Source organism: Triturus cristatus, chromosome 11 (assembly GCF_964204655.1).
Source record: "Triturus cristatus chromosome 11, aTriCri1.1, whole genome shotgun sequence".
In the NCBI taxonomy this organism is placed as follows: domain Eukaryota; kingdom Metazoa; phylum Chordata; class Amphibia; order Caudata; family Salamandridae; genus Triturus; species Triturus cristatus.
In genome coordinates, this window is record NC_140594.1 from 947,631,089 (window position 1) to 947,653,429 (window position 22,341).

Consider the following 22,341-nt stretch of genomic DNA (forward strand, 5'->3'; position numbering starts at 1 on the left):
CCAATGCTGATTTGTAGGTCTTGCTTACAGCTATTGAAGACCTAGGGGCATATGTTCAAGGAAGTGGCGGAGTGAGGCATTAGCCATCATGGCTTACCGCATCACTCCTCCACTTCAGAAATGCAAGGCAGCACCATATTTACAATGATGTGGTGTAGCCTTGCGTTACCCCCTGCGCTGGTGCTACACTTAGCAGTGTAGAGCCAACGCAGGCACCCTTGCACCTTAGTGCTAGCCCCCCTTCCTGTACATAATCTTTCAAATCCATTTTGTCACGTCTATGTGTGCTGCCTAATGCAGCACGCATGGAAGTCACAAAATGGCATTTTTTAAAGATTGTTTATGTACAGGTAGGGGGACCTTCCTGTGCATAAACAATCCAGGGCATTTTGCTATTTTCATGTGTGCTGCACAAGGCAGCACACATGGAAACAGCAAAAACGAGAAGAAATAATGCATTTCTCCTCATTTCGCCATCTTAAGACCAGGTTTTCCATGGTCTTAATTTTGGCGCTGCTTCCTATTTACGCTGCCCTTGTAAATAGGGGGCAGCTTCAAAATCAATGGGTGTTGCTGTGGAACGCCCACCGCATCACCCACTGCCCACCCCATTCACGCGAAGCATAGCGTAAAAGGGGGCCATATTTACAAGGCAGCATTAGGCCATGTTAAGTGGCTTAATGCTGCCTTGTAAATAAGGCAATGCCCCTATCGCCACCACAACGTCGTAAAAAGTGACGTTGTGGTGGCGATAGGTGCTTGCAGATATGCCCCCTAGTGTGAGCAACACCTTACATAGAGTGAGCATTCCGTCAGCCTCATACTCATGACCTAAGGCCTTTCTTGTCTATCTCAGTCCATTGTTTCTGATCCAATTGTTTTCCTCCTTATGCTTGTGTTGTAAACTCCAAGACGACTTTGTTCTCACATTGTTTTCAATTGATAGCATTTATTCTTCCACTGCTTATGTTAGACCTTGCATTGTTCACATAGGAGACATTATTTACAGTCCCTCTCTGTCTTTTCTTAGTCTCCCATTCTGTGCCCCATCCGCCCTAATTCCCTCTCTTTATTCAAAGCTCATGTTGGTGTTATGGGCCCCACCAGCTAATGTATGGATAGTGTGCGTGTGTGAGATCTTTAGTCCGTGACAGTAGGGAGGGATTTTGCACTCAGTAACCCGCTCCAGCACTCACACCCCAGTGCCAGCTTGCTTTCACCCCCTTGCTCATAGCACTGTGCGCCCTGCATCATCAGCCTTTTTTTACTACACCAAGATAGCATACCTTGCAAACACTGCCACACTCCGGCACAGCAGGCATCTTTGAACGCATTATATTTTGCTGTATAAAAAAATACACTCTAGATTGCAGCCACGTATATGTGCACTTGCACTTCATCAATCATTGAATGGATTATCATAAAGCAGTGAACTACTTGCTCTAAGATGACCACCACATGTGCGCATACACAACTGCCATCTAAGAATTAAAGCATTGTCAAAGCGAATATGTTCCAGGGGTGAGACCCATTGGCATTGCCAATACTTGTCTATGGCTTTTAATGATCACTATTAGGCCTGCTTTCCTACTCTTCAAAAAATGTGCAATTCCACTTAGCACCACCATTCTCTTTGTTGGAAAGCTGATGACCACCATGATGGCATCTTCAGTGCTCCAGCTCATTTGACATATCTTACGATCAAACGGTATGGAACAAGAGGGTTGCATGGTTCTAGCAAGGCTGTGCCCCCCGCCATAATGGTAGTGTTACTATTGAATTCCTTATATGTTTGAAATAATTGAGGGAAGTCTTTTTGAAATGTGTCAATGATGTCATGAAAATATGCCTTTTTTCTTGTATGACCATTATTTTTGTTCACGCCATCACAACTGGCAAACCAAGAGTTATCCTTTGGTAACTTAGGGCCTGATTTATGGTTTGGCAGTGTGTACTCTATCCATCAGGATTCCCTGGGTGGTGACAACCAGAAATAAACATTGGTACAGCCAATAGGTCTCCTCTTTGATGTTATGATGCAATGGCTGCATCATTTTATTGGGACACACACCACTTATGGGCACACCTACAACAGGACACTGGCTTTTCTTTTAAATTGAAGCACCAGAGTGGTGGGAGATGAGCAACACGAAGATCAAGTAAGGTGGGAAAACATGGTGGGGGCTGCGAAAGGAAGCCACACCGAGGGCAGGGTTTGGAAAGCAACAGGGAGGGAGTGGTGAGGAGTGGAAGCAATGGGCAAGACAACAACATGGAGCAGGTGGGGGAAAATGGACAGGCGAGAGAGAGCAACACAGAGGGCAGTGAGGGAAATAAAAGGCAGCTAGAAAACACATGCACTCTTTTAGAGTTGTTCCGACTGAAGAAAAAGGTATGTCCCTTATAGTGAGCAGTGGAAGGGCACAAGTAAAGAGGAAATGCTCCCGGAATGGGACAGGCACAAGATGGACAAGACACACCAACAAATAGGAAGCAAGTAAATGAGAGTGACAGGCAAACCAACCCATGGTAAGCAATAGGTGGGCTCCCAGACCTTAAATGTTCTTGGTACGATCATAGGATGGCTCACAACATACAGTATATACACTCTGTAGTAGGCTGCACTCAAAAAAGCACAATAAACCCTACAGCCCTAATAGGGCAGGCAGTGTGATGTACTCAAAGTAAGCTTTCCATCAGTAGAGCGAACAGGGGCATCACAGACAGAAAGCTGATATTCAGTCTGACTCTAAATAGTGCAATTAGACCAACTGTTTGGCAGACAAGGTACTACATCACATTTGTTACGAAGTATCCTGTTCACCAAACTAAATCAGGTTCTTAGTTTTTTTTTCACAATGTGGTAGCATGGGCTATACAAAAATTAAACTTATTGCTAGGAAACTGGATAATATTAAAAACATGCTGTAATGTGCCTTATTACTTAAATCTTACTCTGATGCATCACCAGTGCCAAAGTAGTAAAATTACTGCAAAGAAAGTGTAAGAGAAAATTACACGGATACATTGCTCACATACGCAAGTTATCTTTGTGAAAAGCCACTAAAACATTTGAGTAACTTTACTATTTTGGGCTAGTCACAAATTCCAAGTGCTAAGATACTCAAAAGTGGAGACTTACACGTCTCTGCCTGCTGAAAAATGGTGTGAAGCCAAATTTATGAGTGTAAGTTATAACTGATAGAAAGAAACAGAAGTAAGCCCAGCATCAGACATGGACAACCACTGATACTGCAAAAATATTCCCATAGCAATGAAGTAGGGGCATAAATGACACCCTATAGGAAATAATGTTAAATATATTAAATTATTTTAAAAGTGAAACATATGAATAAATATGTTATTGTACAAAATGCATAATAAATAAAACATTATCTAATTATAGAATATTGTAATATCTTTTTGTAATTTAAATATGAATGTAAGATTAAATATTAATAAATTATAAATAATTTTCTTTTATTAATTCTATGTGTTACTTTTAATCATTATTAGCTCATAAAATAAATATTTTTTAAAATGTAGAGAATGTACTATTTATTTTAAATGTCAGTTTAATATTTTGTATTTATTTGCTATGTTAAGATTATTTATAGATTTATTGCAAAAGTATATGATCAGTGCTGTAGCATGTTTCTGTTTTGTTTTACATGTAAGATAAATATATAAAATTAAAATAATTTGGAATCATATTCAACATAAACATATTTTTTTCGGAACTTGATAAACCTTTTAAATGCTGCCTGTACTTTACCATTTGGTGATCTCTACCCGACTGCTGAATATCCATATAGGAAAGTACAGAGGAAAGTATAAATGTGTATTTATCATGAAATAAATTAGTAAAATATTTTTATGTTAAATATTGTTGTACATTAATTTCTATATTGTTATTTTAAATGTGGAACAAAAGAAGAAAAATGCAACAGCACTATTCATTTTGAAATAAATCTTTAGTTAATTTTTATTTATTAAGTTAAATATTAAATGTTTTGCTGAAATTTAAATTAAAAAAAATCCCCACTTCACTTAAACATATTTATTTTTTACTATGCATTAATAATTATTAAAAGTGATGTATGGAATCAAAGGAAATACAATTATATTTCATTCAAATGTAACCTTGCATTAATTTTTAAATGAACAAAAGTTGTTAAAATATTTTATAATTAGATAGTAAATATGTTGCTTTTATATTGTTTTACATTAAAATATATATTTTTTAAACTATTTTAAATTAATTAATTTAGTTTAACATTCACTGCGATGGGACTCTATTTTAAGTCCCTGCCTCTCTTTTACGTTTAGGGATGGCTTTGCAGTACAAGTGGTTGGCCTTGTTTGTTACTGGACTCCAGCTCTGAGCTGGAGTAAGGTGCTATTATTTTGGGCCCCTTTTGGATGCAGTATCTTTAAAAGGGCAGTTTCTGAATAGCAATATTTAGTACATTTGAAGTGTTTTTTTCATAAACCTTTTTATTGAGTTTTTCAGGTTCAGACAGAGTATACAAAAAACATAATTTGCGATTATTCATCCTTTAGTTACACTAAGTTGCCAGAATGTAGTGCAATTGAAGTACATTTGAAGTGTTATTGTAGATACTATTGTAATACTACAAAACATACTACAAAATGCAGTTTGTGAATTGGCCCCATTATTTGTGTGGAGATAGCAGTGCTGTGGCATTTACAGTCAGGGGCTCCTATTCTGCATCTCCATAGAAACAAAAGGCTCAGTGGTAATGCCTTTTTAGGTGGTGGGAAGTGGGGTCAAGGGTCACAGGATGCAGTGGGGCTCTCTTTTACAGAAGTATGACCCTATCATGGCTCACATTGCTGACTTAACAGCACAGACTGCTCAGGTGCAATTCAAAGTCACAATGGCCCTGTCCACTTCTGCTCAAATTCATGATGTTGCAGTGATATAGTCTGCTTGGGCACAAGTTCTTGGTGTTGCGGTGGCACAGTCCACCTAGGCACAACTTCATGATGTTACAGCTTCATGGAAGCATTCCTTGTATGGTGATGGACGTGCACCCCTGCCCTGAGTGCCCAAACTGTAATGATGTATGGATCCCCGATGCTGCTTTTTGTTGTCATGTAGAACAGGATCATGCATGTGCACCATGACTTAGGCCTGTCTCACGGATTGTGGTCTTTTTACACCGAAAGGAATGCCCAAAGCATTCCCCTTTTGATGGTGAAAGACTACTGCCTTTGTCAGGAGTTGAGCAGCACAAAGGTGGTGTTGGCAGCATACCATGTAGTGATCAGTAGGAGTGAGCGGGCCTTTTTACCTCTGTTACTATAGTGAAAGTCTCTAGGCTCACTTATTTGAAATTCCCCTGCTGTGTGCTTAACTCACCTTTGGCATACATCGGTTTGGAGTGTAGGGCTGTAAAGTGCATGTGTTATACATGTGCTGGATGTATGTATGCCTGTGAATGGTACAATACATGGATGATTCTGGGTTCCATTTTGGGAGATCAAGAGTTGACTCGGGCAACATGAGGAGGTAGAGGAATACCCCCACCCTCAGACAGATTTTTGAATTGCTGCATTCCTGTAAGCAGGGTGGGACACAGTGAAGGAAGAAAGAGCAAAGCTCTTTAGTATACTTCAAAGGCTGCTCTTTGATTCAAAAAGAGGTCACTTGGAAGGGGTCTGTTAAGAGTAGAGCTGAGGCCCTCGAGTAATCGTTTGATACACATATCACTGCACCTGACATCCAGGTGTGAACCTCTAGTCCCTCCCATGGCCTGTGCTGTGGGGCTGTCAGATTTGGTGGCTCTCCTGCTGTAACAGACTGCATTCTGGAGGATGGGCAGGGTAGAGGAAACAACACTTTGAAAGGAAGCAGACATAAACTTCAAAGCCTCGGACTCTAAATCTCATTTTGTGTCTGGAAATGGACTATTAGAAGGAGAACTCAAGGACCCAAAAATTGTCAATCAATCAGTCAGTCGGCCAGTGAGAGCAGTGGAAGATCTGCCAAACTTCTGCCTGTGACCAGGACTAGAGACCAAGGCCTACTAGTCTCCCAGCTAGGTGAAGGGACATCATCCAAGATATCCAAAATCCTGAAACCTGGAGCACCAGTGCCTGCCTGATTGACAAGACCTGTGTGCCCTGTGAGGAACAAGATTGGAGGAAGTGGGGTCCAGTGGGAATCCTGATGAGTAGACCCCTGTAGAGAGGTATTAGGAGATGGCTTTTGCACTGATCAGGTCATTGCCTTTGTGCAGGCTAAAGTCAATGACCCCTGTATACCAGAGGAGGGCCACCGTGAAGTGAGCTGTGAATGTTGCTGCACTGATCGGTCATTGCCTGTGTGCAGGTTTGTAGTCGGAGACCCAGTATGCCAGGTGGGACTGCCATGAACATTACTGCTGTGTGGATAGAACCGTAGCCTGTGTGTGGAGGGAAGACATCGACCCTCTATGCCAGGTGGGGCCACCATGAAGATATCTTCTGTAATGACTGGGTTGTAAGAGTGAGGAGGGTGACCCCGCATGCCAGGGCACCGGGAAAGACAAGGAGCGCGGTCTGGTCTAAACCGTCATTGAAAGAAGGAGGCCGCAGTGATGATCCATGTGGGCCCAAGCCCAGACTGAGGACCAGCATCAAGTGTTTTGCACCCCCCCCCCTATAACAGGTGCGGAAGATCCCAGCCAACTTACCAGCATCGGAAGAGCATCAAGTACTCGAGAGTCCACAGCATTCCACAGGATCGCATGTGAGGAACTCGAGGATACCTGATCACTGCTCCTAGTTTCATGTATGAAGAATTCACAGGAGACAGTCTCTACAGCTTCAGCCCCCAAAAAGGGGGCTGTCATGGAGATTATGTTTGAGCAGGTCCTACTGGTGCAGGTAAGACTGATTTACGGACCAGGTGAACTTGCCTGGAATATAGCGTCTTTGAGCTGGAACACTTTTGACATTAATAAGATTCGGAGTGGGACTCAGACCATTGGTGGGACTTAACCAGAATGTTGCCTCTAGTGAATGGGAAATACCACTACCGCTAGCAAGAAGGGAGTGGATCTCAGAAGCCTGACCTATGGGCACTGTGTGTATTGTTTGTGAATCCTGTATTTTACTTTGTGCTGGTATATAAATACTTCTTTCTCCAAGACGGAATTGATGCTGCTGGGGAACTCTTCTCCATCTTTGTCCCCCAGCAGCTGGCCTGACTTTCTTGGACCGGTACCCCCCCCCAAGCAGGAGATCAAGAGCCTGGGGGTATGGCTGGAGCAGGACCTATCGTTTAAAACCCATGCCAAAAAAACTGCCGGCGTGTGCTTCGGCCTGCTCCGCTCTGCCCAGAAGATTCTGCCTTTGCTCCCAGTAGCCACTCGTAGGCTTCTCATCCAGGGACTAATCATCTCGCGACTGGATTTCAGCAATGCGCTCTTCCTGGGCGCTCCCGAGGCTACCCTGAACAAACTTCAGCAAGTGCAGAACGCGGCTGCTAGGCTCCTGACGGGTCTCCCTAGGCGTCAATCTGCCCGCCCGGCGTTGAGGGCATTGCACTGGCTCCCGGTGAGGGACAGGGTGAAATTTAAGTCACTCTGTATCGCCCACAAAGTTTTGCATGGGGTAGGTCCACCTATTCTGGAGGAATTGGTCCAGCCCTACAAGGCCTCTCGTTCTCTCCGCTCTGATCATCAACATCTCCTTCAGGTTGGCAGGGTGAAAAAGGCAAGAACCGGTGGTAGAAGATTCTCAATAAATGTGGCCTCTCTGTGGAATTCATTGCCCTTACATCTGCGCTCGGAAGCTAGTCTCCTTCGGTTCCGTAAACTCTTAAAAACTTTTTTGTTTGCCGTTTAATCCCCTCATCCTTGCAGTAGCGGTATGTGCCGGCAAGCGCTGGGATGCCTATTGGTAACCAGGCGCTATATAAAACTCAGAATAATAATAATAAAAGCAATTATTTGACTAAGCAATCATTTGTTGCTGCTACTAAACGTATTTTGAGTTCTAAACCTTTGTTCACCCCCCCTTTGTCTACCTCCCTTCCCAGAACACTTGGACTGCTCGACAATCACTACCACTGTGAGTCTAGTACTGAATAGGTACTTGGACCAGTTGCTCTGGACCCATAGTAGGTCAGGGAGAGTACATCAGTAGTAAAAGGCCACAACCTCCATAGTTGGGCCCTGTAGCAGCCGCTTGTCCTATTGTCCCCTCAACGGGGTTCTGAGAATTGTCGACAAGCAGTGGGGCACCTAGTGTTTACGAGCCTTGGATACTGGTGTGCATTGCCCATTCCCAATATATGCCAGTAGTACAATAGTTCCAATGTACTAAATTGGCACACATAAAAAATACAAAACACAGGGTCAGGAATACCTCCGCACCTTGGCCTTAGATCAAATGAGGAATTTATGCAGGGACAGAGGGTTCCTAGGTGTAGGGACAGAGAGGTCCCCGCTAATTTCATTATGGACCAGTTTGAAAAACTGTGTGTAAGTGATAAGGCTGTAGTTGACTCTGGGGACAGAACCATGTTAGGAACCCAGGAAGTGAACGCTGTGGATTCAGGCTCTAGAATCCCCTTAGGACAGATCTATCCCAGACACACGCATCTTGTGTCCCCTAATGCATTTTCTAGAGTTTCACCAAGACACTCACCACCTTTAGTTTCTAGAATGCTCCAGTTGGGTACACCTCCTTGAATTTCCAGGGTGCCACTGTCACCAGTTCCAGTTAAGGGATTTTCCTTGAGTTGATTGAGTGTAGCCGGGACCCTGAACTTGTAGCTGGCTCTTCAGCAGGCTAAGGGCCTTGTTATGAGTTTGGCGGTGTGGGAGCAGGACCGCCCGCTCCCACACTACCAAATTCCTGTTTGAAATGTCCACCAGATTAGGAGTTATATCCTCTCTGGCGGGCTGTTTTTTTGCGTTTCCACAGTGGTGCCTATAAGATAGGCACTGCAAAAGGAACGTCAAAATCAGTAACTGCACAGTATGGACTGCTGCATTCCATGCCGTGCAGGTACTAGTGTGCATGTACACAGGAGGGCACATGTTGTGCCTCCTTGTGTGTATCCACATGGAACGAGGCACTTCACTGCCAATCTTTTCATGGCAGTCACACCACCATGAAAAGTGGCAGTGAGGAAACTCATAATATGCCTGGCGGTGTCGCATCGGCCCCGCCAAGCATACTGCAGCCTCAAGACCGCTGCAACACCGCCAGGGATCTCGGATCCCTGGCGGTTGCGGTGGTCCCAGGGTGGACCGACTTTACCTTGGTATTAATAGGGCAGTCGAAAGCCCGCCACTGCCATGCCCCCTGCGAATCTGGTGATCCGTGGCCTGCCAGACTCATAATTAGGTCTTTAGGCTGGGGAAGAGAAGAAGGCCAGAGAGTTTCAGAGTTGGAAGACAAGACTAGCTCACCAGGAATGAGAAAAGGCAAGAGAGACAGGAGGAATGGGCCAGAAAAGAGAACTTGCAAGAGAAAGTGAAGAGAAACAGGGAAAATAAACAGAGAATGTGGTAGGAGAAACAGAAGGAAAAAAGAGAGCTGCAGAGGAAAAGGATAGCTCTTGAGAGAGAGAAACTTAGTATGGCAACAATGACAACTCCATCTGGGATAATTGACCCTACACCTTGTTCAGGCCAGGTCATGGCCAAGGTTCCAAGACACCTTTTGCATATGTATGTTAAAAGTCAGGACATCTTTGAATGGTTTGTGAGCTTTGAGATTGCTTGTAAGGTGCAGGCCTTGAATGAGGTATCTATGGTAGGTGCCTTAATGGGGTGCATGCCATTGAAAGGACAGCCGATACCCGAGGGATGCCTGTGGCAGACCAAATGGTCTACGAGCGAATGAAGGATCAGCAAAAGAGTGGATGGTGTTTCGCTTAAGACTTTGAGTCATGATGTATTGCATGATTGGAATGAGTGGGTGAGAGGGATGGAGACCAAGGACTTTCAGTCCCTTAACCAGTTAATAGTGACAGAGTGACTGAAGAAGGTATATGGTACCCCACTTAGGAAATACCTGTCTGATTTGACAGAGAGGGATCCAGAGAAGCTTGCAGCCTGACAAGTAGTTAGCTAACGGGGTTCACAACGGGCTAGAACAGCACTGTTCTAACCCAAAAGGAGAGAGGAACTCTCCACAGACTGCTTTCAAACTGGAGGATATAGGCCAAGGTAATTCCCATGGAACTTGAAGAGGGCACAAACAAAATGGGAATGGCAATGGTGTCCGGGAAGCAGAACCATGAGAAAGGAAGACAGGGAAGTTATTCCAAGTCCAAGGTGGTGACTTGCTACAAGTGCCTCCAAGTGGGACGCTTCAAGAGGGATTGCCAGGTGAAAGACCCTGACCCAAAAGTAACAGGGATAGCAAGCATGTTACTCGTGAGTGAAAGTACACAAGAGGGCCCATTTGCACATAACCTAGTAGCTGTGGAGATCTTGGAGAGGGACCTAGATTATCTAAAGCACATTCATTTTAACATGACGGGTTTGTGCAGGAAGTTAGTATCAATGTGAAGAAAGTACCTGCCCTGAGAGATACTGCAACCTTCCCACTTTGGTTGAGAGGAGGTACCTTAAACCTGAGGAGATACTCCGTGGTACCAAGGACACAGGTTTAGTAGCCAGTGGAGAGGGCATGGAGAACACGCTTGCACGGGTTGAGATTGAGCTCAATAGTAAGGCGGCTATGGTTGATGTTGAGGTAAGGAAAAAAGCAAGGTGCTGGATGTCTCTTGGGAAATTATTTGATTGTCCCTGGCTTGGTGCCAGAACCGGAAGCCTGTATGGTTTCAACCATGTCATTTGTGTTGACAAAAGCACAGGTGCACATCAGTCTCAAAGTGGGGCTGGGATCATTCCTGATCTGCATGGACCAGAACAAGGTAGTTTGCAGATAAGGAGAGTGTCTGGGAAGGCAATTGTCATGGAGGTCATTGCTGCTGCTCCAGAGGGAGTGGAGGGTGAGGCTCCAGGAAGTGGACCAGGTTCTGGAGTCTGGGTCACTTCCAGAGCACAGGGTTTGATATCTGCTCGAGGACCTACCCGGGAAGAATTCTGCAAGGAACAGGAAGAGTTCCCTACGGTTGTGAGACTTCAGAAGCAAGCACAGCAACAGATCAGCAAAGGAGTGGCCAGGAAACACTATTTTGACTGGGATGCTGGCCTACTTTATAGGGAGCCGGTGATTCCAGAGCTTGTGGATAGAGGCTATAGGCTAGTGAATCCATTACTGCACAGGAATTTCCTGTTGTCACAGGACCATACAATGCCTTTAGCTGGACATTTAGGCATTAGAAAGACCCGGGATAGGTTGAACCATTAGTTTTACTGGCCAGGGATGTTCAGAGACACAGAGAGGTTCTGTTCAATCTATCCTGCCTGTCAGATGAGTGGTAGCACAGGAGGAAGATCTACCGGTTGTAGGTGTTCCATTTGAGTGGGTCAGAATAGACACAATTGATCCATTTGACCCCCTCCTAACAGTCAGGCAACAAGTATATTTTGGTTGTGGTAGATCATGCCACCAGGTATCCAGAAGCTGTACCACAGAGGAGCATGACTGCATGCGTGGTTGCAAAACCTGTCCTGGGGATCTTTTCTAGGGTTGGATTTCCAAGAACATTAATTTCTGACTGGGTAATCATCACCTTCGCCTGAGACCCACCTACCGACCACACCGACACAGCTGCCCGTAACTTCATGCAATGGTTCCAGGAGAGAAGGAGGCTGGTGTGGCTGGGGTGTCGGCGACTGTCGGTGGGGTCTAAGTGTTGAAGCTGTCGTGGATGTCTCTGATCTTGCAGTGGAAGAAGGTGGCAAGAGAGTTGCATAGGTCTTGTGACGGCGGGATGTCATTAGTGCTGGATCTGGGGTTGGGGAGTTCCTTCCCGATGTTGAAGAGCTCTTTGCTGTTGTGTGCGTTGTTGTCGATACGTTCCTTGAAAGAGGTCCTTTTGGCGGTTCAAATGAGTTGGTGGTGCCTGTGGCTGGCGATCTTGTTGGCTGTGTGGTTGTCCGTGTCTGTTTGTGGCGCCATTTCTTCTCGAGTCTTCAGCAGGTCTGTTTGGATGCCTGGAGGTCGGGGTAAACCAGATGGCCCTTCTGTCGGTGTGTCTGTTTGAGGGTTTCTTGATCGGGGCGAGAGTGTTGGCGCAGTCGTCGATCCCCGAGCCACACCAGCCTCCTTCTCTCCTGGAACCACGTCAACGACGAAGATACCATCAAAACCATGAACACCATCCACTCCGGCTCACCGTCAGACCCCTGCCCTCACCACATCTTCAACAAAGCAAGCTCCATCATCGCACCCCAACTCTGGAAGATCTTCAACAGCTCCTTCGAGACCACCACCATCCCGGAGAGCTGGAAACAGGCCAAGATCCACGCCCTACTCAAGAAACCCAAGGCGGACCCAAACGACCTCAAGAACTTCCTACACATCTCCCTGCTCCCGTTCCCGGCAAAAGTAATCGAGAAGTTCGTCAACAGACAACTGACCCGCTTCCTTGAAGAGAGCAACACCCTGGACTCGTCCCAATCCGGATTCCGCAGTAACCACAGCACCGAAACCGCCGTCATTGCCACCACCGATGACATCAGGACTCTGCTGGACAACTGCAAAACCGTGGCCCTCATCCTCCTAGACCTCTCGGCCGCCTTTGACACCATCTGCCACCACACCGTACACACACGCCTCCACAACGTGGGGATCTGTGACAAAGCCCTGGACTGGATCACCTCCTTCCTCACCGACAGAACCCAGAGAGTCCGCCTCCTTCCATTCCGGTCCGAAGCCACCAAGATCACCTGCGGCGTACCCCAAGGATCATCCTCGCACGACCTCAACATCGTCTCATACGCTGACGACACGCAGCTGATCCTCTCCCTCACAAAGGACCCCGCCACCACCAAAACCATCTTCCACGAAGGAATGGAGGCCGTCGCCAAATGGAAGCATAGTCGCCTGAAACTGAACTCGGACAAGATGGAGGTCCTCATCCTCGGCCCCACCCCCTCCGCCTGGGACGACTCCTAGTGGCTGGCCTCACTGGGAGCTGCGCTGACACCCACCGACTACGCACGCAACCTGGGGTTCATCCTGGACTCATCACTGTCAATGACCCAGCAAGTCAACGCCGTCTCCTCCTCCTGCTTCAACACCCTCTGCATGCGTCGCAAGATCTACAGATGGATCTCCACTGGAACCAGAAGGACGGTCACCCAGGCCTTCGTCACCAGCAGGCAGGCTATGGCAATGCCCTCTATGCGGGAACCACAGCCAAACTCCAGAAAAGACTTCAACGAATACAGAACAACTCTGCACGCCTCGTCCTCGACATTCCCCGCCACAGCCACATCACTGCCCACCTGAGAGACCTGCACTGGCTCCTCGTCAACAAGAGGATCACCTTCAAGCTCCTCACCCACACTCATAAAGCACTCCACGACACCGGACCTACACCAGACCTCAACACACGACTCACCTTCTACACTCGCCAACCGCCAGCTTCGCTCCGCTCCGCTGATCTCGCCCTCACCACTGTTCGACGCATACACCAAATGACCACCAGCGGCAAATCCTTCTCCTACCTTGCCACCAAGACATGGAACACCCTCCCCATCCACCTGTGACAGACTCAGGACCTGCTGACCTTCAGGAGACTTCTCAAGACCTGGCTGTTCGAGCAGTAGCAGCTTCCCCCCCCCACCCCTCAGTGCCTTGAGACCCTCACGGGTGAGTGGTGCACTCTACAAATGCTTGATTGATTTAAAATGTGGGAGCAAGCTGGTGTGACAAACCACTTCTCCATGACTTACTGCTCACAAACCTATGGTTTGGTGAAGCAGTTTAGCAAGACACTGAAGAACATGAAAGGACTCTATCAGAGAATGTCAGGAGGAAGTGAGATCTTCTCCTGCATGTCTCTTGTTTACCTACCAAGAGATTCTGATGAAGGGGTTTGGGATCATGTCTCTTTGATCTTCTTTATGGACACCCATTGCAGGGACCACTTACATTAATTAGAGAAGGGCGGGAAGTAACCTCAGAGTCTCCATAGAAGGATGTGCTGGAGTATGCGATTGGCCTCAGGAAAATGTTGGCATAATACAGGAGTTAGGAAAACCAAAACCTTCAGGCCAGGCTAATGCTGATGAAGGTGTGTTATGACCAGAACGCCCCACTAATAGGGTATCAGGAAGGTCAGAAGGTGCTAGTGCTAAAGCCTATTTGTCCTAGGGCTTCTAAGGACAAATGGTGTTGGCCATACAAGGTAGTTCAGAAGATTTCTGAGATAAACTACTTGGTGGGCACAGGTGTCACAAGGGAACCCAAGAGGGTGTTCCTTGTGAACAGGCTGGAGCCTTACCTTGGGAGAGATTACACAGTGAATGTCATGGGTATGGCAGTGAACCTAGAGGAAGACAGTGAGCCTCTTCCTCACTTGCATAACAGTGACATGAAGAATGGCACTATGGAAAGGGTTCAGGTAGCCCCTAAGTTAATGTCTGAGCAGCAGAGTGTAGAGAGGTGTTGGGACGGTTTGCCAACCTCTTCTCACTGACTCCAGTGTTGATACTTATCTGTGTGCATGCCTTAGACACTTGAGATACTGTTCCAGTGAAGAGTAGGATGTACAGAATATCTGACCGGGTTCAGGGATGCACTAAGTGGGAAGTTGCAAAAATGTTGGATCTGGGAATTACTGAGAGATCTGTGGTAAAGTCCTGTGCGGCCAGTACCAAAGCAAGGGTCTGCTGACTTGTGGTTCTGGAATCAAGATGAATGCCCATCCAATCCCAAGAGTTCATGAGCTTGTGGAACCGTTAAGTGCTGCAAGGTATTTGAGCACCTTGAATCTGATCAATGGTTACTGACAAACTGATTTTGCACCACATGCCAAGAAGAACATTGCATTTCCTAAGCCAGAGGGGCTATATCAGTTTAATGTGATGCCCCCTGGGGTGAACAATGCCCCTGTCACTTTTCAGTGCCTGGAGAACCATGTTCTCACAGAGCTGGAATAGTTCTATGTGGCCTCCTTAGATGACACTGTGGTATTCAGCAGTTGGCCATTGTGCAATGGTGCCTGCTTTGCAAGTAGAATTGTTTTCGTGCAGGAAGGGATACCTTTTTTGTGCAAAAACAATCACTCTAGACATTATCCTCTTTCTATGTGTGCTGCAGAATACAGCGCTCATAGACACTGATTATGAGTGTGGGTGATATTTAGTGCACCTGATGAATAATGGTACCACAGAGTACATTATTTATCGAGTGCAATAAATAGCACCTATTATAAGCTTTTGGGGAATAAAATGTGGATTTTGGTGTTTAAAACACCAAAATTTATATGGCACTGTAAATACCATACACATTTCCCCTGTTAAATTTCAACAGGTTTTACCTGCCGAAATCTAATTAAACTTAAGGTATTTAATGCATGTGATAATTATCGGATGCATTAAATACCTTTCAATTCGAGCTACAACTAGAATTCCAGGTTGGCTGAGGTTTGCACCCAGGCCAGGTAGGAATCACCACTGTAGTCAGGGTAGGCTAAGTGCACACTAAAGATAGCCTGTGCTTACCCTCTGGTAGCTTGGCACAGAGCTGTCAGGCTTATCTAAAGAGGCAATGTGTAAAGTATTTGTGTAACACTCACAGCCAGTAACAGAAGGAATACACCACAAAAAGACTCTACACAGGTTTAGAAAAATAAATTATTATATTATGAAAAAACAAGACCAATATGACAAAAATCCAATGTATAATATACCTTTCCTGGTCGCAACAGCAAGATGCATTGTTAGATTCGTCAATGTGGTTCCAGCAAGTCGAAGATGCATTGATTTTCTCAACTTGCTAAAGCAATGCATCAGTTATGTAAACGGGTGCCAGTGTCAAGGGGCAGCGAGTGATGCACCGTGTTTCTCCATACAGTCAAGGTGATGTGTCGATCTCACCAAGCTGCGGTGGACACTGCCGTATGCGTCAATATCTGGAGTCAAAGCTCTGGTTCTGATGCGATGCACCGATTTCACTACCGCAATCGAGTCAATGTGTCAGTTCTGCCACACGCAGAGAGGAGATGCTTTGAAGTCCGTGTTGCAAGTATCTGGGCCACTTCCAGTGAACCCAGGCATAAGAGCAGGGGTAAAGACTTTGAGATCCTTGAGTCTCATGCTACAGGGGGCAAGCCAACACACCTTTGGAGCACACTTGGACTAAAGGCAGAGTCCAACTCGCCTTATGCAAAGTCAGAGAGCATCAGGCAGCACAAAAATAAGCACAAAAGCAGGTCTTCCAGATCAGCAGTCCAGTTGAGTTAAGGAGCGTAGCAGCTCTTCTGACAGAGCTTAAGTTGCAAGTCATGTAGTGTCCGATTTTAGGGGTCAGAGACCCAGTACTTATATCCACTTGTGCGTTTGGTGTGGGGTGGCTTCAAAGTAGCTTCTAAAAGTGTACACGTCCTCCTCTCAATCCAGCACTGTCTGCCAGTGTATCTATGGGGGGTAAATCAACCCTTTGTAGGGGGTCAGAACACTACTTTTTCAGTGATGTATTTGCCCCTCCATTTCATCCTGCCCAGGAAGGACCGTCAGGATGCAGCTGTATGTAGATAGGTACTCAGACATACCTATCCTTTCTGTGTTTGCGGCTATCTACAGGGAATGCACAAAGTGTGGCTGTCACCCACCCCAGACGTGTTTTGGAGGCAGGCTCCAAGGCACACAGAGCACTAAATGCAGAGAAATGTCTGCTTTCTAAAAGTGGCATTTCTAAAACAGTAATGTTAAATCCATCTTCACCAGTAAGGAGGATTTCTCATTACCATTCCAAAGATATAAAACATGAATTAGCTACTCCTTTCTAATCAGGAATTACAGCTTAAAAGTGTATTAAGGAATACCCAGTGCTAGCCCATGAGAAGAAAAAACCTCACAGTAGTGAAAAATTATTTTGGGTGTTTGTCACTACCAAGACATGGAAAACTTAAAAGTACATGCCCTACCTTTTACTTGCACAGCAGCCTTCCCTCAGGGCCATCTAGAGCCTATGTCAGGGGTGGCTTGTGTAAAAAAGGGGAGTTTAAGGCATGGCAAGTGATTTTATATGCCAAGTTGAAGTGGCAGTAAACATCACACACAGACCTTGCAATGGCTGACCTGAGACAGGTTTGAAAGGCTACTTTTGCAGGAGGCACACTCAGTGCTGCAGGCCCACTTGTATCAAAAATAGAAACAAGGAAACCCTATTGATCAGAAGGGACCAAGGGTAGAAAGTTATTTATAAGAAACACGGTCCCATTCAATTTTAAAGATAGGTATAATCTCACAATTTTCCAATCAAAAATTGGATTATATGTTTTATTCAGAAAATGATTCAGATATAATACAGTTGCTACGAATCATTCAGATCATCATCCACCATTGGCGTGAATAGACTTGGCTCTCCGTTTTCCAGCACGAAGGATTGTTTACTCGCGGCGATTTTTCTGCCGCTTCTCCCGTACCAGGACCTAGACAGTTCTTGTCATAATTACCAGGAATTCTACTGCTCCACTACCTACGACTGGATTTCCGCTGTCCGGCCCCACGGAAAGAGTGCTCGTAGACTGAACTCTCCACCATCCTTAACCTTGACGGTTCCTTTAGTCCTATTACGCCAATTCCAGAAATCCTTTGTGGCACAGGAGATCCTTTTCGCTCTTTCACCCCTTCAAGAACTACCAATTGCCAACGCGCGCATACACGTGCAACTCAGTCTTGCTGCTATTGACCATCGTGTCTTAACAGAACGGCTCCTGCTGTAACTCTCGCTTTCCAGCTGTTTATTGCACAGCATACTTTCCCAGGCATTCCATCAATCGGTTAGTCCTGAAGAGATCCCACCACTACTTTGGGGATCGAAACGTCGTCGACTCACATCTCTAATCTCTTAATGATACATTGTAAATTTTATTTGAGTACGAGATGTTGATCAATTGTGACTTTCAAAAACCTTTATTTTCACAAACACAAAAAGTCACATTTTAAGTCACTTGCCTGCGGCTAGGAAATCGGCTGATTTCCTTATACAACTCACGGGCTTCTCACTTATCTCACCACGTGTATTTTGGTTCGTAGCAACTGTATTATATCTGAATCCTTTTCTGAATAAAACATATAATCCAATTTTTGATTGGAAAATTGTGAGATTATACCTATCTTTAAAATTGAATGGGACCGTGTTTCTTATAAATAGCAGGCCCACTTGTAGCATTTCGGTTACAGGCTATGGGTATATGGTATACCACTTTACAAGGGACTTATAAATAAACTAAATTTGCAAATTGTGTACAAACCAATGCCATCATGTTTAGGGCGGAAGCACATGCACTTTAGCACTGGTTAGCAGTGGGAAGGTGCTCAGAGTCTTAAACCCAAGAAAAGAAGGTCAGAAAAAGAAGAGGAGGAAGGCAAAACGTTTGGGGCGACCCTTCAGAGAGGACCATCTTATAATGGACTTACAAGTAAACTAAATATGGCAACTGGGAATACACCAATGTCACCATGTTTTTGGGAGAATCACATGCACTTTAGCAATGGCTGGCAATGGCAAACTGCTTAGAGTCCTATACCAACAAAAATAGTTCAGAAAAAGAGAAGGACAATAGGCAAAAGTTTTGGGATGAACTCACAGAGACAGCCATTTTCCAACACCTTGTAATTCCAATATGCGTAAACATAGGTTTATGCACGGTCGGAATTAACCAACCCAATCATGATCAAACCCTTAAAAAGAGGGAAGAAGGAGGAGAAAAAAGATTGTTCCCCTACTTACACCTTTCTGGAAGGCGTAGTGATTTCACGCAAATCAAGGTTTACAAACCCTTGTAAATGTTGAACTGCATAAAATACATGGGTGGATACACAGGAACGCCCATGCTCCATCAACAGTGATGGATCAAACCCAGATCTGTTGACTGGGTGTGAGTGTTTGATTGGTTCTGATGCTCCGTCCATCACCACCCCCTTTTGTACCGCTTTGTTCGCCATAAGTTGACAGGGTATGCTCAGACGTGAGTCCCTTGCTCACTTTGCCACTTGATTCAAGCAAGCCTGGCTGAAGACGGCTGAAATGCCAGAAACCGGTCCTAGGAAGCTTGTTTCCGGTCCAGGGAAGGCATGGCTTGGCAGTTCGGGCTGGACTGTTCCCATGAGGCACAGGGTCAGACTGATTTGCATATGGCCATGTCTGAACTGGGGTGGCAGAGTGGGCTAAAGAACGGTGATGGATCAAACCCAGATCTGTTGACTGGGTGTGAGTGTTTGATTGGTTCTGATGCTCCGTCCATCACCACCCCCTTTTGTACCGCTTTGTTCGCCATAAGTTGGCAGGGTATGCTCAGACGTGAGTCCCTTGCTCACTTTGCCACTGGATTCAAGCAAGCCTGGCTGAAGACGGCTGAAATGCCAGAAACCGGTCCTAGGAAGCTTGTTTCCGGTCCTGGGAAGGCATGGCTTGGCAGTTCGGGCTGGACTGTTCCCATGAGGCACAGGGTCAGACTGATTTGCATATGGCCATGTCTGAACTGGGGTGGCAGAGTGGGCTAAAGAACGGTGATGGATCAAACCCAGATCTGTTGACTGGGTGTGAGTGTTTGATTGGTTCTGATGCTCCGTCCATCACCACCCCCTTTTGTACCGCTTTGTTTGCCATAAGTTGGCAGGGTATGCTCAGACGTGAGTCCCTTGCTCACTTTGCCACTGGATTCAAGCAAGCCTGGCTGAAGACGGCTGAAATGCCAGAAACCGGTCCTAGGAAGCTTGTTTCCGGTCCAGGGAAGGCATGGCTTGGCAGTTCGGGCTGGACTGTTCCCATGAGGCACAGGGTCAGACTGATTTGCATATGGCCATGTCTGAACTGGGGTGGCAGAGTGGGCTAAAGAACGGTGATGGATCAAACCCAGATCTGTTGACTGGGTGTGAGTGTTTGATTGGTTCTGATGCTCCGTCCATCACCACCCCCTTTTGTACCGCTTTGTTCGCCATAAGTTGGCAGGGTATGCTCAGACGTGAGTCCCTTGCTCACTTTGCCACTGGATTCAAGCAAGCCTGGCTGAAGACGGCTGAAATGCCAGAAACCGGTCCTAGGAAGCTTGTTTCCGGTCCAGGGAAGGCATGGCTTGGCAGTTCGGGCTGGACTGTTCCCATGAGGCACAGGGTCAGACTGATTTGCATATGGCCATGTCTGAACTGGGGTGGCAGAGTGGGCTAAAGAACGGTGATGGATCAAACCCAGATCTGTTGACTGGGTGTGAGTGTTTGATTGGTTCTGATGCTCCGTCCATCACCACCCCCTTTTGTACCGCTTTGCTCGCCATAAGTTGGTAGGGTATGCTCAGACGTGAGTCCCTTGCTCACTTTGCCACTGGATTCAAGCAAGCCTGGCTGAAGACGGCTGAAATGCCAGAAACCGGTCCTAGGAAGCTTGTTTCCGGTCCAGGGAAGGCATGGCTTGGCAGTTCGGGCTGGACTGTTCCCATGAGGCACAGGGTCAGACTGATTTGCATATGGCCATGTCTGAACTGGGGTGGCAGAGTGGGCTAAAGAACGGTGATGGATCAAACCCAGATCTGTTGACTGGGTGTGAGTGTTTGATTGGTTCTGATGCTCCGTCCATCACCACCCCCTTTTGTACCGCTTTGTTCGCCATAAGTTGGCAGGGTATGCTCAGACGTGAGTCCCTTGCTCACTTTGCCACTGGATTCAAGCAAGCCTGGCTGAAGACGGCTGAAATGCCAGAAACCGGTCCTAGGAAGCTTGTTTCCGGTCCAGGGAAGGCATGGCTTGGCAGTTCGGGCTGGACTGTTCCCATGAGGCACAGGGTCAGACTGATTTGCATATGGCCATGTCTGAACTGGGGTGGCAGAGTGGGCTAAAGAACGGTGATGGATCAAACCCAGATCTGTTGACTGGGTGTGAGTGTTTGATTGGTTCTGATGCTCCGTCCATCACCACCCCCTTTTGTACCGCTTTGTTCGCCATAAGTTGGCAGGGTATGCTCAGACGTGAGTCCCTTGCTCACTTTGCCACTGGATTCAAGCAAGCCTGGCTGAAGACGGCTGAAATGCCAGAAACCGGTCCTAGGAAGCTTGTTTCCGGTCCAGGGAAGGCATGGCTTGGCAGTTCGGGCTGGACTGTTCCCATGAGGCAAAGGGTCAGACTGATTTGCATATGACCATGTCTGAACTGGGGTGGCAGAGTGGGCTAAAGAACGGTGATGGATCAAACCCAGATCTGTTGACTGGGTGTGAGTGTTTGATTGGTTCTGATGCTTCGTCCATCACCACCCCCTTTTGTACCGCTTTGTTCGCCATAAGTTGGCAGGGTATGCTCAGACGTGAGTCCCTTGCTCACTTTGCCACTGGATTCAAGCAAGCCTGGCTGAAGACGGCTGAAATGCCAGAAACCGGTCCTAGGAAGCTTGTTTCCGGTCCAGGGAAGGCATGGCTTGGCAGTTCGGGTTGGACTGTTCCCATGAGGCACAGGGTCAGACTGATTTGCATATGGCCATGTCTGAACTGGGGTGGCAGAGTGGGCTAAAGAACGGTGATGGATCAAACCCAGATCTGTTGACTGGGTGTGAGTGTTTGATTGGTTCTGATGCTCCGTCCATCACCACCCCCTTTTGTACCGCTTTGTTCGCCATCAATGGGAAGCCTCGCAGGAGCAAATGTAAAGCAATGCAGCACAAAGCACTGCATTACATTACATTTCTGTCCAAGCCCATGCAAGGTGGTACAACTCGCCACTTACGTGGCTTTGTATATTTTTTACTAGCATTTTGTGTCATGGCTGCGCCTGTTGGAGTAGGAGTGATTTGCATACTTTTTGTTCATCACATACGCTTTACATATGCATTACATATGCTTTACACATAATGTTTGCTCGTATGAGTCATGTTAGCAAAATGCACGTAGGGGCTCATATACGAGCTTTGTGACATAGTGCAGTGCAGCACAACAAGTCACCTTGCTGCACTACATTGCATGATAGGAAAAGAGCAGGAATATGCCCTTTTTATTGCCACATTCCTGTCCTTTCCCACGCGCTGGTGCACAATGGGCTGCCTAGCGCTTTTGCAGGCACCTTTGCACCATGGTGCTCTATTCTGCAAGGGTGTCTGCGTTGCTTGCAGGTTTGTTTTCGTGCAGAAAGGGGCACCTTCCTGCACAAAAACAATACTGGGAGGCATTTTCCTCTTTCTATATGTGCTGCAGAATGTAGCACACCTAGAAAGAGAAAAAACAAGGAGAAAAATAGATATTTC